Raw genomic sequence first — 975 nt, 5'->3', positions numbered from 1 at the left:
GTGTGTGTGTGTGTGAGAGTGTGTGAGTGTGTGTGTGTGTGTGTGTGAGTGTGAGAGAGAGAGCGTGAGTGTGAGAGAGAGAGAGTGTGTGTGTGTGTGTGTGTGTGTGTGTGTGTGAGAGTGTGTGAGTGTGTGTGTGTGTGTGTGTGTGTGAGTGTGAGTGTATGTGTGAGAATGTGTGCGCGCACCCCAGGACATGGGGAGAAACTGTGATGTTGTGAAACGGTTGTACCTGGATGTCGAGATCCTGAGGAGACCCCTGATGGTTTGCTGTCATTGAGCTGTACACTGCCTGACACCAACAATCTTTGAACGTTTCACACTCCTCATCTGATAGCAGTCAGATGTTGCTTGTAGTTTTTTGCAGCATGATTTTAATATAATCTCCTGTATTTGTGGGACCTGTCTATGCACTTGCAAGTAATGGAACAGGCAGTAATCTGCCCATGCTATTTGCTGTCTCGGCCTGTTTTTTAGTGTTGAGTTGGGAGGAAGATGAATATCTCTTTCACTCCCTGCCATCTCTCTCTAACACTCTCTCTCTCTCTACATCTCCCTGTCTCTCACTCTAACCCTGTCTCTTTCCACTGCTGTCTCACTGTCTATCTCTCCCTCTTCTTCTCTCCCTCTGCCCTTCTCTCTCCCCCTCCGTCTCTCTCTCCTTCTCTCTCTACCCCCCTGTCCCTGCTATCTCTCTCTAACCTTTTCTCTCTCTACATCTCCCCATCTCTCATTCTAACCCCCTCTCTTGCCCCTCTCTGTCTCACTCTCTACCTCTCTCTCCCTCTCCATCTCTCTCTCCTTCCCTTTCTATCTCCCTCCCTCTCCCTGCTATCTCTCTCTACCCTTCTCTCTTACCCCTCTGTCTTTCTCTCTCTCCCTGCTCTCTCTCTCTGCTCCCTCTCTCTCCCCCTCTGCCTCTCAGTGTCTCCCTGCTCTCTCTACCCCCTCTCTCCCACCCTCTGTCTGTCTCTC

The sequence above is a fragment of the Rhincodon typus genome, chromosome 49 (genome assembly GCF_021869965.1).
Source record: "Rhincodon typus isolate 14 chromosome 49, sRhiTyp1.1, whole genome shotgun sequence".
NCBI lineage: Eukaryota > Metazoa > Chordata > Chondrichthyes > Orectolobiformes > Rhincodontidae > Rhincodon > Rhincodon typus.
The sequence above is the reverse complement of the archived record's forward strand: the minus strand, read 5'-3'. Positions refer to the sequence as shown.